Source organism: Sminthopsis crassicaudata, chromosome 3 (assembly GCF_048593235.1).
Source record: "Sminthopsis crassicaudata isolate SCR6 chromosome 3, ASM4859323v1, whole genome shotgun sequence".
In the NCBI taxonomy this organism is placed as follows: domain Eukaryota; kingdom Metazoa; phylum Chordata; class Mammalia; order Dasyuromorphia; family Dasyuridae; genus Sminthopsis; species Sminthopsis crassicaudata.
This window is the reverse complement of record NC_133619.1, coordinates 634309239-634326703: the sequence shown is the minus strand read 5'-3', so window position 1 is coordinate 634326703 and position 17465 is coordinate 634309239. Positions and strand designations below refer to the sequence as shown.

Below are 17465 nucleotides of genomic sequence, written 5' to 3'. Positions count from 1 at the left end.
GTGAAGCAGCATTTCTTTCTTTCTTTTTTAATTTCTTTTTTGTTCTTTGAAACATTTCTTAGCATTCCCGTGAAGTGCATTTTCTTTTCAAGGTGTTGATAGGTTATTGCTTTATGTCTTACTTTTTGTTATTGCTTATGTATCTTTTGTGTTTGAAGAAATAGCTATCCTATTTTTGAGTTGTATTTCAGTGGTATCTGACTCTTCATGACCCCATTTGGGATTTTCTTGGCTAAGACATGGGAATGGTTTGCCATTTTCTTCTCCAGATTATTGTACACATGAGAAACGGAGGCAAACAAGGTGAAGTGACTTACCCTGAATCATATAGTTAGGAAAGGTCTGAGAGGTCAGATTTACACTCAAGAAGATGAGTTTCCTTTTTTTTTTTTTTTTTTTCCTTTTTAAGATGATTTTCCCCCAAATACATGCAAAGATAGTTTTCAACATTCACCTCTGCAAAATCTTATGTTCCAATTTTTTTTTCTCCCTCTCTCTCCTTCTCCCTCTTCTTTTAGACAGCAAGCAATCTGAAATAGGTTAAACATGTACACTTCTTCTAAACATATTTCCACATGCACATGCTGTTCAAAAAAAAATCAGATCACAAGGGAAAAAACACAAGAAAGAAAAAAAAAACCCAAGCAAACAACGACAACAAAAAAGATGAAAACACTATGTTGTGGCCCACACTCAGTTCCCATAATCCTCTCTCTGGGTGCAGATAGTCCTCTCCTTCACAAGGCCATTAGAACTGGTCTGAATCACCTAAGTTGAAAAGAGTCATATTTGTCAAAATTGATCATCATATAATCTTGTTATTGCTGTGTACAATATTTTTCTGGTCCATGAACTCAGAATCAGTTCATGGTAAGTCTTTCCAGGCTTTTTTGAAATAAGCCTGCTCAGAAGATGAGTTTTGTTTTTTTGTTTTTTATTTCAAGTCCAGTGCTTTATCTACTGTGCCCACTTAGATGTCTGTAACTGATAACTATTTTTCAAGAAGAAAACCTATGAATTCCTTTTGACGGGATCCTAAATAAGAGCCATGCCTAAGTTTTATGTTATTTTCCTCAGTGTTCTGTTCTGAGATGGGAAGCATGATGAGCCAGTTTGAGAGAAGTCTGACCCTCCCTATTGGCACCCAATTAAGAATCAATCATTCAACAAGCAGGTATTGAGCTCTGACTTTATGCTAGATAGTGGTATACCAAGATAAAAATTGAACCAGTCTCCAGACCTCAGAGAGTATACATTCTATGACTGAGGACAAAATGATAAAACAGCTAATTAATTCTCTTTTTTAAAAAAAATATATTTTTAAATTAAAGTTTTTTTTTTTAACTTTTAAAACATATGGATGAATAATTTTTCTCTTCTTGAAAAATAGTTATCAGTTACAGACATCTAAGTGGGCACAGTAGATAAAGCACTGGACTTGAAATAAAAAACAAAACTCATCTTCTGAGCAGGCTTATTTCAAAAAAGCCTGGAAAGACTTACCATGAACTGATTCTGAGTTCATTTGCATAGTCTTGCGTTCCAAATTTTCCCCTCTTTCCCCCCATCCCCTCCCCTAGATGACAAGTAATCCAATATATGTTATACATCTTAAAATATATGTTAAATCCAATATATATGAAAATATTTATATAATTCTTTTGCTGTACAAGAAAAATCAGATCAAAAAGGCAAGAAAATGAGTAAGAAAACAAAATGCAAGTGAACAACAACAAAAAGAGTTAAAATGCTGTGGTGTGATCCACACTCAGTTCCCACAGTCCTCTCTCTGGGTGTAAATGTCTCTCTCCATCACAAGACCATTGGAACTGGTCTCAATCATCTCTTTGTTGAAAAGAGCCAAGTCCATCACAGTTGATCATCACATAATCTTGCTGTTGCTGTGTACAGTGTTCCCTTGGTTCTACTCACTTCACTCAGCATCAGTTCCTGTCAGTCTCTCCAGACCTTTCTGAAATCATCCTGCTGATCATTTCTTACAGAACAATAATATTCCATTACATTCATGGGCCATAACTTATCCAGCCATTCCCCAACTGATGGGCAACCATTCCAAATGATTAATTCTCAAGATAAATTGAAAGGTTTGGACTCGCCTCTTAATGCGTCTGAAGGGATAGGATTCAACATGATTTAATTGGCTCTTGGAGGAACCACCCTTGGCCTGACCAATGCAAACTTTGGAGAACTCAACACTTTGGAGCCAGAATTCTTGCTTTGGCTTCATTCAATGGCGGTTGCATCGATTGGGCACTTTATATGGGCCCCAGCTCCAAACAACACAGACATACCGAGTCAGCTTTTGGATTCTCTTCCCTAGCCACCATATTACCCCACCACCTCTTTCTTCTAATTCTTGAGCTATAATCAACCCAATTCTGTCCCTGTTCCTAAAGTTCCCCCCACCATCTGTAGAATTTTCCAAGCCAGAATATCATCCCCTACTCTTATAAGCACCTACTGTCTACCAGGCACTAAACAGGAAAGGAGATTTTGTCATCACCTTTTCCTTTCTGATAAAAGATCTAAGAATTGAGAGAAGGGAGGATCTGGGAACATGGAATAAAAACTGTCTTTTTCTAGATATGCGTTGGTTACCTTGAGTGCTTGCACAAGAGCTAAGGGTTTTGTCACTCACCAGACAAGGGCGATACATATAATTTATATTCATATATTTCCCAGAGCAAAAAAGACTGGAACTGCTCCCACATTGGGCCAAAGCTGGGGGATGGGCATGTGGCTTACAACATATCATACATAATATTACAGGATAACTCCATCAGAGGAGCAGGGGGTGGAGATGGAGTCTGCTTCAAGAAGGCAAAATAATAACAATAATTACAATAACAATAACAACAAATAACTGCGGGTCTGGGAGTCACAGAGAATGCACATCCAAAGAGACAGAAAGGTCAAGAGGAGAAGAGGGGATGGGGTGGGATTCACTTTGGCTGGAAAATAGGTGAAGGCGAGTTGTATAATGCAAAACTGGGTCCGTGGGCTGCTACTGGAATGGGGCAGGCTTTAGATACTAGGACCAGGAGTTTATGCTCCATTCAGTGAGCACGAGGAAGTTGTCAAAGGTCACTGAGAGGAAGAATGATAGAGTCAGAAAGGTGCCACGGTGGCCCTGAGTGACCATGTAAAGAAGGGAGGGATTTCTCCCTAGCTCCAGCTCTATATGCCGGGTGCTGGAGCTCCAGGGAGGACAGGAGCAGGGAAGATGAAGAGAGGCGCTTGGGGGAATCCTCCTTTTGGGACTGGACTCCCAGACCCCCGCTCTGACACAGAGAAAGCATCTTCCTCATCCCTGCAGACTTCCCTATTCTCCTTGCCCAGCTACTGTAACCCACCGGTGCACAAATGGAAGGTCAGGGAAGGACCTCCTGCCCAGGGCCCCATCCTGTGAGCCAGAAGGCCACTTTCAGGAGAGTGTGCTGCCCTGTGGTAAGAACCTGGCCTCCCCCTTGCTGCTCAACTCGTTCAAGTCCCATTGACTCAAGGCCTCCCTTCATCCTTGGAGGCCGGTGGGTCTGGCTGGAGTCCAAGGCCCAGGCCTTCGACAAGCTCTCCTTCTCCTTTCCAGAGGAATGAGGGGGAGTGGGAGAGAAAAATACACAGCTATCATCCATATTACTATCAGCTGAAAGGCACATGGGTAACCCGTGTTCCCTGAAATCACTGGGGAAACCCTGGCCATAATAACAATACTCATTACAATAACAACAACTAATTTCAGGGCTGACTAAAGGACAATGGGGTTCAAGGAAGGCTCTCCCACTTAGTGAGTCAAGGACCTGTTGAGTAAGTCCATTCCTTTCTTAAAGCTTCGGGCCCATGCTTATACAATGGGGATAATAATAGCTGACATTTAAATAGCTTTTAAGGATTGTGAAGAAATCTTACAAACATTATCTTATTTGATCCTCCCAACATCCTTGTGACAGAGGAAGTCAAGAGATATTATCTTTGTTTTTGCCGAGTTAGAGAGTTCACTGTAGTGATATTCCACAGCCAAAGATCTCACTGCTCAAGAAATCCAGAAAATTCCTTTCTTCCTCTAAAAGAGCTCTAGCTTGCTGGGTAAAGCTCTACAACATGGCTCCCACCTTCAAGACCCACACTTTGAACCCATTTCCCAGGGCCACAAGGCAGAAAGTGATTGGGGGAGGTAGCCCCTTATTACATGGTGTAATCTAGAAACTCCTAGATGAGATCAGTATTAGTAGTATCCCTAGACACTATGCTCAGTGGGGAAGTTTGATTTGGGGTACCCAGCAAATGGAGAAGGTGGCTTTCAACACCCTGGTGGGCTAATGTCCAGGTATGTACCAGTCGTCCCTTCTCCAGCAGCAGGTCCCCGGCATTTCCCATAAATCATCATCCTAGGTGATTTGGGCCTATATACCTAGAACGTACTCCCCTCACACCTTGACCTGTAGAATATATAACTTCCTACTGAAGTACTGCTCCCTGCCTGATTCCCTCCAGGTTTCATTGCCTTCTCTTTTTTTTTTTTTTTTTTTTGACTATAAATAGTATTTTATTTTTCCCAAGTACACATAAACATAATTTTCAACATTCTTTTTCTTAAATAATATTTTGAGTTCCCAATTTTTCTCCTTTCCCTCCTCTCCCCGCTCCGTAAAAGCAATCTGATATAGGTTTTGCATGTATAATCATGTAAAACATTTCCCCATTAGTCGGATTGTGTAAGAAGAAATAGAACAAAAGAAAACAAAGTCAAAACAACATATTTTGATCTTCATTCAATCTCCATTTGTTTTTCCTCTGGATGTGAATAGCATTTTCCATCATGAGTCTTTTGGAATTGGCTTACATTATTTTAGTGGTGAGAAGAGCCAAGTCTATCCCGGTTGATCATCACATGTTACCGTGTACAAAGTCCTCCTGGTTCTGCTCCCTTCACTCAACATTGATTCATGTAATTTTTTTTTTCAATTTCAATTTCATTTATTTCAATTCAATTTAATTAATTTTAATTTAAATCTCAGTAGTATTTTATTTTTCCAATTACATGTAAAGATAGTTTTCAACATACATTTTTATAAGATTTTTGAGTTCTGAATTTTTTTCTTCCCTTCCCCCAAATAGCAAGCAATCGGGTAATTCTTTCCAGGTTTTCTGAAATCTGACTGCTCATGATTTGTCATAGCACAATAATATTCCTGGACTATCATATACCATGACTTGAGCCATTCCTCAATTGATGAGGCATTCCCTCAATTTCAAATTTTTTTTTTTTTGCCACCACAAAAAGAGATGCCATAAATATTTTTGTATATGTGGGTCCTTTCCCCTTTGGGTTACAGACCTAGTAGAAGTATTGTTGGGTCAAAGGGGACGCACAGTTTGGTCGTTCTTTGGGCGTAGTTCCACATTGCCCTCCAGAATGATTGGATCAGTTCATGACCCCACCAACAATGCATCAGTGTCCCAATTTTCCCACATCTCCAACATTAATTTTCCTTTCCTGCCATATCAGTGAATCTGATAGACATGAGTTGGTACCTGAAAAGCTGCTTTAATTTGTATTTCTCTAATCCGTAGTGATTTAGAATTATCTTCCCTCTTAAAATAACTTGGTATTTCCTTATTTAAATAGACGCTATATTCCCTCTTCCTCTCAAGAGAATATAAGCTTGGTGAAAGCAGACTTATTTTCCCCTTGGTATCTCTGCCTAGTTTCTTGGGGTGATTAATGTCACCTGTCCAAGATCACCTAGTTAGTGGGTTATGAAGGTGGGATATTGTGGGGAATAGAGCGAGATAAGGTGACAAACTTACAAGAATATGTGAGTTCTTTTTCTGTATTTTATTTTCACTATTTCTGTGTTTTCCCTATGACCTGTATAATATATACACGCCCATATTTATTTGAGCCTTGGCCAGCTATAGCCATATTTACTTAACCTGAGCTGATGACAAATTTTAGTATCTGACATTTATCGATATTTAGTCTATTAGCTGGACCACTATCTGTTTGATTAAGCCTGAAGGCCTGATTTTCTGTTTCTTAGAAATCGAGAGATTTTCAGGAAACAGAAACCTTCCATTCCAATCTCTCCAAATAACAACTAATTAGATGCCTCCCCCTTCCCTTCTCAATTCTCTCTTAGTTGTGATTTAATTTCTTGTATAAAAGCTGTGTATCTTTACTACTTCTTTAGCCCTCCTACCACAAGCTTCCTCTTTCTTATCTCGAGATGGGACAGCTCATCCTCGGGAGGTGTTCAATAAACAACTTTTCTGCCTCCTACTGAGTGAACTCTGAGTAGCCATTTTGGGTAAGGATCTTCTATACCCCTCACAGATATAAATCTGGCTCTTTTTTTGCTCTGCATCCTGTCACTCTCACAGTTCTGTTATAAGGGTCAGATAAAATAACATCCATGATAGCGGAAGTGGTCTCTCTGTCACTGGATGTCTACATTCTCTGCTCTCCAGCATTTATCAGGTGCTGAATGTTTTTTTCATTCATTTATTAAATCGAGAGAGCATATATAAAGGGCTTTGTGAACTTTACAATACTCTATATATGTCAGTTATTATTATTGAATCCCTGAGATTTAGGGTAAATTGCTTGGCTTGGGTTGGTTATGGCCTGAAGCCAAAACTTGCTCTGGATCTATAAAAGGCAGCAGTTGGAACCTTTGTGGAAAGAGCCAGAAGCTAGTAACCTAAGAATGGACCTTGGACCTGGACTGAGTACGGGAAGGGGGATGGGAGAGGCAATAATGGCAATTCTGGGCCAATTATGCAGGTTCCCTACCCCATGGCCCCAAGAAAGGAAGAAGTTGCCTGGCTTAGCCTCCTGGGTGGAGGAAGGGAGGATTCCTTAGTTCCTAGAGTCAACTGGTGGGAACTGCTGAATCCCAGCTTTCTGAAGCAGATCTGAGGCGAGATCCCAGACTGAAGCCCTCCAAGATAGTCCCAGAGGTAAAGGAACAGCCAGACTCAGAACCGCAGGACAGAAGCCAAGCACTAGACTTGACCCTCTGCTAGTTTTTCTGAAGGTGCAAATCTCCAGGGAAAATGAGTTGATTTTCCAGCCACCTCAAGTAGATTTCCTTATGGGGACAATCCCAAGACTGCCCTCTCAATTTGAGATCTTTGAGGTCAAGAACTCTATCTGCAGTTCTAATCACAGAACTTGTTTATTGATCGATTGATTTCTCTTACTCTCCGTGATTTTGAGTCTATCTTCCCAGATTCATTAATTGTTTCCTATTCTTCTTTTGATAACTACTCACATTTTTATTTACTATGCAGTCGTTCTTCGTTCTTCGAGTTACACATTTTTCTCAGCTCTGTTTGATGTAAATTGATTTGGTCTTTCTGTGATTTCACCCTAGGATCCATCCAAAGTACTGGAGGCCTTCTTTCACGTCTCTCAAAGTTCCTTGAGTAGTACCAGGACCAGCTGAGGCCATTTGTCTATTTGTTAGCCTTCTCTCGCCTCTCATCCCACCTACTCTTCTGGTCCTCCATTTTCTGTACAATAATGTTAACAGCAACCCCTGTAAGGGTCAACTTTAGCAATATACAGAAGATCCTACAAGTCCATTACACATGTTTCCATTGTCTTTTAGATCACTTGAAATCCTTTAGAGATTGTGGCAGTTCATCCATGGCCCATACATAGCCATGCTATACCAACCAAAGAATCCTGGGATTAAATCAATCAATTAATCAATCAATATTTATGAAGACATTATTTTCTTTTATGTTTTGCTTGATCACAATCACAGGATCTGAATTTTTTAAAAAAGGGATTGATATGGTCTTTCAAAGAATTTTAAAAGATTTTAACATAAACGTGGGAGATACCTTGTTCAAGGAAAGATTTAAGGATGGCTTCAGGCTATTGGACTAAATGTTAAAAAGATTAACAATTTACAGAATAGAATCTTGTGTTCTCTGTACCTTTTAATCAACTGTGAGCCTGGGAAGATAAAGTGGACTGAAGGAGAGAATTCTTTTGGAGTTGTGCTGTCTGCATTATTTATTCAATTTGTAGACAAACTTAAACTCAGAGATGTGAATTGACTTAGTCAGGATCACATAGCCGGGAAATATCAGAGGCACAAAAAAAACAAACAAACCAACCCAAAACAAAACCCATTCAGGGTCACTTAAAAGTCAAGCATAGCTGAACAACAAGAAGGAAATTTAGATGTTATTGAATGATAGGTTTGATGTCCATTGAGCTAATCCATTGCTTCATATAGATTGGAGAGATATCACAAGTAGACAATAGGCTATAGGACCAGAAGAGGCAGGAGGAGGAGAATGGGAGAAAGTCCTCAGGCCCTCTCTCACCCAAATCTGTCTTGAGATCAAGAATGTGGCTGTGGGAGGCAGTGGAGGGAGGGTAGTAGTTTTCCTCTGCCAGCTGCTTACCTTCCCAACTGGGCTGCCAATTTGGATGTCACTCTCGTTTAGGAGTCTGACTCTTGATGGCTTCTTTGAATTTTTTTCTTTCCTGCTTTTTGATAAAGAAATGTTTGAGAAGGCTGAAACCTTGTACACTTAGGACAGGAGAGTGAGCCCCCATAAATACAGGAGCCAGAGGCCATGCCAGATTTTGTGGCGAGCCAACAAGGGCCAATAGAGTCTGACCAATCTAATGGGAAATGGGATTGAAGGCAGGCAAGAGGTACTGACAGAATCTCACTCATCTCCTTTGGAAGTCAGTCGGTCAAACAACATTTATTAAGTATCTGTTATGTGCTAAGGGCAGCTGGGTAGCAAAATGGATAGATTGAGGAATCAGGAAAATCTGAATTCAAATCTGGACTCAGACACTTCCTAGCTGTGTGTCTCTGGGCAAGTCATTTAACTCTACCTCAGTTTCCTCATCTGTAAAATGAGCTGGAGAAGGAAATGGCAAACCTTTTCAGTATCTCTGCAAGAAAACTTTATGTGCCAGGCTGTAAACTAAATGCTGGAGATAGTCTTGTGCTCTTTTTAACCCTTCAATGCTCAGAATGCTCTCTCTCCTCTCTGACTATTCCCTGGTTTCTTAGAAATCCCACCTTCTCCAGGAAACCTTCCCCCAAAAAGGACCCACATGTGCAAAAATGTTTGTAGCAGCTCTTTTTGTGTTGGCAAAAAGTGGAAAATGAGTAGATGCCCATCCATTGGGGAATGGCTGAACAAGTTGTGGTACATGAAGGTCATGGAATATTAATGTTTTGTAAAAAATGATGAACAAGCTGATTTTAGAAAGGCCTGGAAAGATTGACACAAACCGATGGTGAGAGAAACAAGCAGAACCAGGAATATGTTGTACACAATAACAGCAAGAGTGTGAGATGATCAAGCATGAAAGACTCGGTTCTCAGCAGTTCAGTGATTCAAGGCAATCCCAATAAACTTTAGATAGTAAACACCATCTGCATCCAGAAAGGGAACTATGGAGATGGAAAGTCAATTATCACATGCTAAGAAAGGAAGCCTTCGCCAACCTCCCTCTATTAATTACTTCCTATTTTTCCTGCCTAGAGTTTGCTTTGTTTACATTTGTTTCCACTTTGTCTCCCCTATTAAAATGGTATTATTTTGTATCTTTAGTGTTTAGCACAGTGCCTGGCACACAGTAGGTGCTTAGTAAGTGCCTGGCACACAGTAGGTGCTTAGTAAATGTTTGACCATTGAGCTTAATGGTGGGGAGGTAACTGCTCTCCTACTAGGGGCTTCCATTCTACTTGGGGGAGCCCCATGTCCACAGATGACAGGAGGTAGAAAGTAGAGCTCCCTTCCGGCTCCTTATCACAAAGTGCTTTAAGAATAAGCCCCATTTGAGCCTCTCCCTTTTGCCCTGAGAGGCTGATCTTGGGCTTGGGCTTATGCTGTTTGTGATGTTGCTTGGATTCTTCACCAGGATCCCAAAGGGTCTGTATCTTTCCCCTTCCTTCTCCCCCCTTCCCCTCCCCTCCTCCTCCAGCTCACTGTTTTGGGGGAAGTTGTTCTCAGCTCCTGTACTTCCCCTGGAGGTTGCTCAAAGTTGGATTTTCGTAAGAAACTTCTGCACCCAACACTCAAACCCACCTCTGGGAAATACTGACCCAGATCTAAGGCTCTTCGTCCCAAAGTTCTGATCTAAAAGAACTTGACTATTTGACCCCTACTGTTCCTTCTTCTTTAAATCCACAATTCTCTAATATGGCATCAATTAATCAATAAGCATTTATTATGCACCTACTATGTGCCCGATACCAAAGGATACAAAAAGAGGTAAAACAGTCCCTACCCTCAGGGAGCTTCTAATCAAATGTGGGAGACTGCATGTGAGTAAATATATACAGAGTAATCTCTATGCATGATAAAAAAAAAAAAAAGAGGCAATTAACAGATTGAAGGGAGTGAAATTAAGGGAGCTATAAACTAGCATAAGGCAGTCCGGGCTTTTCCCTAGGGTGAGCTACCCTTACTTCCTTCTCACTCTGACAGCCTATTCCCAGATTTTGCCTCATACTTTCCTGGACAGCCCAATGACTCCCAGGGTTTCCCTGTCCTGTTGGCCCACTTTGTTCCTTCTGGGGACACATATATGGGCCACACCCTTGAGGAGGGGCCACTCAAGTTAATGGTGTCACTGAGAAAGGTTGGGAAGTGTTCCCTGAGGTGTAACCCAAGTGATCCTGGCTTCTTGGTCTGGTCCCGCAGGTTCTGCTCTGAAAACTTGGATTGAAGAGACCATGGACTCCAGCACCAGCTTAACTTGTATTTCCTTGGGCAAGTCTTTTTTTTTTTTTTTTTTTTTTTTTTTTTAAGATTTTGAGAAATTAATTTTATTAAGTCAAAAAGGGAAGAAAATGAGTAAGAAAACAAAATGCAAACAAGGAAACAACAACAAAAAGAGTGAAAATGTTATGTTGTGATCCACACTCAGTTCCCAGAATCCTCTCTCTGGGTGTAGGTGGTTCTCATTGTCACAAGATTATTGGAACTGGCCTGAATCATCTCATTATTGGAAAGATCCACATCAGTCAGAATTGATCACCGTGTAATCCTGCTAATTCTGTGTATCATGATCTATAAAAGCTGAAGGGATGTTTAGCCCCAGAAAGCAGGGCCATTGTGGATTTTAGAAGGTGTGTAAAGAGACTTAAATTCAGGCACCAAGTCTGAGGAAGCTCCCTAGCCATCTTAAAATGGCTTCTTGGAAAGTGTGTGGGATTCCCCTTCTTGGGGATCTTCCATCAGAGGCAAGACCACCAGTTGTCAGGTATGTGATAATGGAATTTTTTTTCAGACAAAAGTTAAATTAGAAACAAGTTGAGGTCCCTTCCTACTCACCAATTTTATCAGCCTGTGATTTTGGGGAAGTAAAATGTAAGGAAGTAAAGTAAAGAGTAAACAGCAAAGAAGTAAAGAGTGAAGTAAAGAATAAAGAAGTGAAGTAAAGAGCAAAGAAGTAAAGAAATAAAAAGTAAAGAGAAAGAAGTAAAGAGAAAGAAGTAAAGAAATAAAAACAAAGTTGAGTTGCTTTGATCTGAAGTTGAATTATAGACAAGACTCTTTTTGGCTAGTTTTATTTTGTATGTGTTTTTCTCCCCTTTGGGATACGAAGAGGATAATTTGCCACTCCCTAAAAGGCACTTTCTCATACTGAATGTAACAGAAAGGTTTGCGTTCAAATTCTACCTTCAAGATATATGAGATCTGAGACTGTGGACAAATAGTTTTACTTTCCTGAACTTTGGTTTCCTCACCTGCTAAATAAAAATGATGATATCTGTATTACATACACCACAGAACTCTTATGGGCCTAAAATAAGATAAACTAGGTGAGCAGCCAGATGGCATAGTGGATAGAGTGCTGGGCCTGGAATCCGGGAGATCTGAGTTCAAATCCAGCCTTAGACACTGACTAGCTGTGTGATCCTGGGCAAGTCACCAAATTTTGTCTGCCTCCATTTCCTCACCTGTAAAATGAGCAGGAGAGGGAAATAACAAACCCCTCCAGTGTCTCTGGCAAGACTCTGACCAAGAGTCAACCACGATTAAAATAACACGTCTAATATTGGTCTGGGATGGTTGTGAGAGAGCTAGTTATTTCCCCCAAGTGGATGGGGCTCTCATGACCTTAGCCCCTAGCCACTCACTAGGGTGTGGCTTGGTTTCTCTTTCAAGCTGAAAAGATGGAAGGAAGCAATAAGAAGAAGTGCCTGAGACAGCATGTCATAGTCTGGATTTTGCTTCTCCCAGCCTCCCATCAACAAAAGTTCTAAACTCCAGAGGAATCCAGATGTGTGTTTTTCTCATGACAATGGGAAGTTATCAAAACATGAGTCAATGAACAATTCTCTTCTTTTAAAAAACCAATAATAGCCTCTTATTTTTCCAAATACATGCAAAGACAGTTTGCAACATTCATCCTTGCAAAACCGTGTGTTACAAATTTTTCTCCCTTCTTCCTCCTTTCTAGACAGCAAGTAATCAAATTTAGGTTAAACATACGCAATTCTTGTAAATTCTAATTATTTCGATATTCATAATGCTGCGCAAAAAAATCAGATCAGAAGGCAAAAAAATGAGAAGAAAAAACAACAAGCAAACAATAACAACAAATGAAAATACTATGTTGTGATCCAAAGTCAGTCGGCATGGTTCGCTCTCTGGATGCGGATGGCTCTTTCCATCACAAGCCTAACAATTGTCTTCTGTTCAGCTCCAAGCCCCCATACAAGGAAAAGTCTTAACAGTAGAAAAATCTCTCTCTGTGTGTGAGCTGCCATCGACTGTTTTCCTCATTTGTACCTGAAAAATGAAACACACACAGATCATTCATGTAGTGGTGAATCCTTTTATTTTAGAAAAAATAGTCACAAAATAAGCTCAAAGGAAAGAGAAAATAAGGGAGGGAAAGACAGAGACAGAGAGAGAGAAAGACAGAGACAGAGACAGAGAAATAGACACACATACACACACAGAGACAAAGAGACAGAGAAAGACAAAGAGACAGAGTGAGATAGAGACAGAGAGAGAGATCAAAGAGACAAAGAAAGATAGAGTCAGAGACAGACAGAGACAGAGAATAGAGAAAGAGACAGAGAGCAAAGACAGAGAGACAGAGACAGAGGGAGAGAGTAGGAGAGAAGCTAAGGTGGAAAAATGAGCTTGGCAACGGTAAATTGTCCAAATCTGCTGCATGTGCCTCCTAGCTTGGTCATGGCTCTTGCTTCCTTGCTAGGACTCCTGCCTGCTTGCTCCCAAGACCCCAGAACATCACCCCATGTTTCCTGGCTGCTGGAGTCTGAGGTACCCGCTTGTCCGGATAGTGCTCACTTTCAGCTCCATATTCTCTTGTCTGGCTTCTCCTTCCCCTCCTCCTCTCCCTCTCTTAAAAACTGGAGGATCTGGGTCACCAGTCGGAGGGTCCCAAAGCTTCCCAGGGGCTTAAAAGGGGGAACATTGAAGAATCTTCCACCTGCTAACAGACACTGATTTCCAAAGTGCTTTCCAAATGTTTGTTTCTGGTCTCCTCTGAATAATTTCATTGAAACTTCAGAGAAAGAAGGAAGGAAATCGAAAGAAGGAGAATAAGCATGTATATAATCATTTACATAATGGCTACTATGTGTCAGGCACTATGCTAAGTCTCATTTGATCCTCCAACAATTCAGGGTGGTGGTGGTGGAGTATCTCTACTTTACAATTGAGGAAACTGAGGCAAATAGAGAATTTTTTTTTTTTAATGACTTGACCCAAGTCACACGTGACTAATAAGTGTCTGAATCTGGATTTGAACTCAGGTCCTCCTAATGGAGGGCTGTTCTCTAGCCACTTCACCTACTTAGTTCTTTCTCTGGAGGTGGCTAGCATTTTAAAAAATAAATTATAATTATAATATGTAACTATATATATAATTATAATAAATAAAAATATAAATCCTTTATAATTGATTTGAATATTTATAATATCAGAATAACAATTATTACAATTATTCTTCAAATGATAGGGCGGTGAGTGTATACAATTCTCTTGGTTTGCTCATTTCACTCTTCATTATTTCATGCAAGTCTTTCCATATTTTCCTGAAATCAACCAGGTCATCATTTCTTATAGCAAAGTCATATTCCATCACAATCATATACCACAACTTATTCAGCCATATCCCAATGGATGGACATCCTTTCCATTCCCAGTCTTTTGCCACCACGAAAAGAGCTGCTGTAAATATTTTAGAAATATAGGTTCTTTTCGTGATCACCTTGGCAAATAGATCCCCTAGAAATATTTCTGGGTCAAAGGATATATACAATTTTATGCCTCTTTGGCCATAATTCCAGATTGCTCTCCAAAACGGTGGGATCAGTTCACAGTTCCACCAATAGTGTATTAATATTCCATTTTTTCTGCATCCCCTCCAACATTTGTCATTTCCCCTTTATATCATTTTAGCCAATCTGATAGGTGTGAAATGATATTTCAAAGTTGTTTTAATTTGATTTTCTCTAATCAATAATGATTTAGAGCACTTTTTCATAGGTATATAATTTTGATTTCTTTGTAAAAAAAACACAAAAAAAAAAAAAAACAAAACCAAAACTAAACAATTACCTGCTCATGTCCTTTGACCATTTATCAATTGGGAATGATTCATATTCTTATAAATTTGACAAAGTTCTCTATATATTTGAGATATTTGAAAGCTTTATTCAAGAACTACCTGTAATGATCAGGCTAGCTTTCTCGAGGATCTCTCTGCAGTCTGAGATGGAGCTCAAGCACGCCACTCTCTCTCAAGTCTGCTTATTTCAGCCCTTATATACCTTATTACAATTACATCACTATAGCACACTGAGCATGTGCCAACTGGAGAACCATTATATCACCACACTAAGTATGTGAGCTAGAGAAGCATCATCTCATCAATCACACTGAGTTAACACCTTGTTATAAGTAGCCTTGCTTCAAGTATACTTTTCTTAAAGTCCCCCAATATCTGCGGTCCTCTATACTACCTATAAAAAAATTCCTAACTTTCTGCTTTTTTTCTAATCTTGGCTATATTGATTTTATTTGTAAAAACCTTTTTCAATTTTATGTAATTAAAATCAACCATTTTACATCTCACCATGCTCTTATTTATTCACAAATTCTTCTTCCGTCCATAAGTCTTCTAATTTTTTTTATATCTTCCTTTATATCTAGGTTATGTTTCCATTTTGACCTTCTTAATAACTTGGATAAAATATTGGTCTACACCCACTTTCTGCCAGCCTGCCTTCCAGTTTTCTCAATAAGTTTCACCCCAAAATTAATTCTTATCCCCAAAGTTTAAATCTTTGCTTTTTGTCAAATATAAGGTAATTTATTTATTTGTAATTATTATTACAGTAATAATTTATTGCTGTATATTTCACATCTACTCTGTTGCATATTTCTAGTTTTTAGCCTGTACGAGTTACATCTTATAATACAGTTTGAAATCGGATTCTGCTAAACCTTCTTCCTTTACATATTGCTTTCATTAATTCCTTTGATATTTTTGACCTTTTGTTCTACCAAATGAATTATCATAGGTTCTTTCTTTCTTTTTTTATTGCTGAGACAATTGGGTTAAGTGACTTGCCCAGAGTCACACATCTAGGAAGTGTTAAGTGTCTGAGACCAGATTTGAACTCGGGTCCTCCTGAATTCAGGGCTGGTGCTCTATCCACTGTGCCACCTAGCTGCCCCTCTCATAGGTTCTTTTTTTTTTTTTTTTAATAGGTTCTTAATAAATGTTTATTAACCAACGGAATCTCTTAATGGCCAGATCCTAGTTTCTCCTTTTCCTCCTCCTCCTGCACCTCCTGCATCACCTCCTCCTCTTCCTTCTCCGCTTTCTCTTCTTCCTTGTCCTCTTTCTCCTCCTCCTCCTCCTCTCCCTCTCCTTCTCCTTCTTCTCCTCCTCCTCTTCCTCCTTCTTCTGGCCACTGGGGGTTAAGTGACTTGACCAGGATCCCCCAGCAAACCTTTCAATCTTCTAGAATCCCCTCAGCTTTTGCTACTGTTGCTTGCTCTTTCCCTCTGGATACTCTGAATCCTAGCTGGCTGCCACTTGTCTATCTTTGAAACATTCTCCCTCTCTGTAACTGTGTTTCGAGGCTCTGTCCCAAACTTGTTCTCTCTCTCCAATCTCATCGGCTCCCTTGGATTAATTATTATCTTCTTTCTGCAGAGAGCTCTTCGGCGTATGGAACTTGTCCCAGACTCTCTCCTGAGCTTCAGTCCCACGTCACGAACAGACCATTGGCCATTTTGAATCGAATGTCCGACCAGCATTTCAAACTCAGCATGTCTAAAACAGAACCGCTTGTTCTTCACTCCCCGAACAAAGTTGTCTACAAACGTCTCTTTTCCGGTTGAGGGAACCACCAATGTCTGCCAGACCCCCGAGGACTCGCCTGTCTTCCACTCCTCTCCTGTGCTTTCCACGTGTGTTTTAGGGTTTGTCTCCCCTTATTAGAACACAGTCTCCTTGAGGGCAGGGATGATCTGCTTTTATTTATTTGTATTTCCAAGTTTAGCATAGTACATGGAACACAGCAAGTGCTTACTAAATGCTCTGTTTCTAGCTAATAAACGCTTGTCAATTGGTTGATTGAGGTCTGGAGAATATAATGTAATGCCGGAGAAACTGAGCAAGACAGAGATTAGAGAGTATTTAATAATATATTAAATGGAGAGATTTACTGGGACCAATGGATCCTTGGTTTGGTCCCAGGGGTGAATGAGACTACGGTCTCCCAGAAGGCAGCCAATCAGAGTTCTCAATCGCGCACGCACACACACACACACACACACACACACACACACGGCTCAGTGCAGAGGGTAGACTGAGGCAGGGGCGGAGTCAGGGTGCTGAGAGTGGGATTCTGACAGGGAGGGGTGAGCCTCCGGAGAGGGGATGACATCATCAGGGGGAGGCACCCCGACATGGGGAGAGGCACCTTGATAAGACAGTATCAGACATTCCCGTAGCTTGGGATGGGAAGAGGCATTCTAATATTCTAAAACATAAGGTCTTTCATCCTTATCAAGTATTCTGACAAAGAGGGAGGGGAGGTTTTGCAGAACTGAGAATCAGGGAAACCGAGGCAGGACTGAGTCAGGATAATTAGGGAAACTGAGTCAGGACAATGAAAGAGAACCGTGGCCCCTTCCGAAGGCCGACATGTCCTTTCTCCACTTGGCCCATCGTCATTGGGGCGCGGCGGACCAAGTCTCACCAAAAAGAGGAGCTTGCCCCGGATAGCTGCTAGCTGTGTGATCCTGGACAGGTCCCCTCACTTCCTAAAACTCAGTCCCCTCATCCGTAAAATGGGGAAATAAAAGTATCAGCTTCAAGGGCTGTTAGCATGGACTCTGCAAACCTTGGCTCCGTGAATGTGAGCAATTACTGCCGGCCCCTTGCCTGCTGTATA

General features: G+C 40.5%; 1 long non-coding RNA gene across 1 annotated transcript; it reads left to right on the top strand.

The window, feature by feature from the left end:
- Window positions 1-6219: 6219 nt before the first annotated feature.
- Window positions 6220-16841, top strand: LOC141564264 (uncharacterized). Its single transcript, XR_012488604.1, has 3 exons — window positions 6220-6329; window positions 10714-10782; window positions 16220-16841. It is a non-coding gene; the product is annotated as an uncharacterized LOC141564264 (long non-coding RNA).
- The last annotated feature ends 624 nt before the right edge of the window (window positions 16842-17465 follow it).